Source organism: Pteropus alecto, unplaced genomic scaffold, assembly GCF_000325575.1.
Source record: "Pteropus alecto unplaced genomic scaffold, ASM32557v1 scaffold1001, whole genome shotgun sequence".
NCBI classification, from domain to species: domain Eukaryota; kingdom Metazoa; phylum Chordata; class Mammalia; order Chiroptera; family Pteropodidae; genus Pteropus; species Pteropus alecto.
The window spans coordinates 295,772-296,173 of NW_006431443.1; positions in this window are offsets into that span (position 1 = coordinate 295,772).

The following is a 402-nucleotide window of genomic DNA, read 5'->3' on the forward strand; positions in this document are numbered from 1 at the left end:
CAGCTAGACAATGGCAGAGCCAACACTAGAATTCAAGTCTTCTACCTTATAGGCCAATGTGCATCCCACTAGTTAAAGTCAACCAGATAAAGTGATTTACCTCACATGATGCGGATGCTGTTTTGGCCTTGGAAAAAGTATAATAGGTCAGGAAGCTAAAAATAAGCAGGATATACTAATGGCTAATGAGGAATGACAAGGTCCAAACAGAGCAAGCTTAAAGGAGCCAAAACAAAAGTGCTCTGGTTGATTAAGACACTTCGGAAAACTAAAAGTCAGAAAAATATTCTGGCTATTCTAGGAACTTAGAATCTAAGGAAGAACGAGCAGGGCAGGCAGACAGAAAAGGCTAGAAATGCTTAAGGAAACCCTGAGATACTGCTTCTTTCTTCTGTCCTAGGC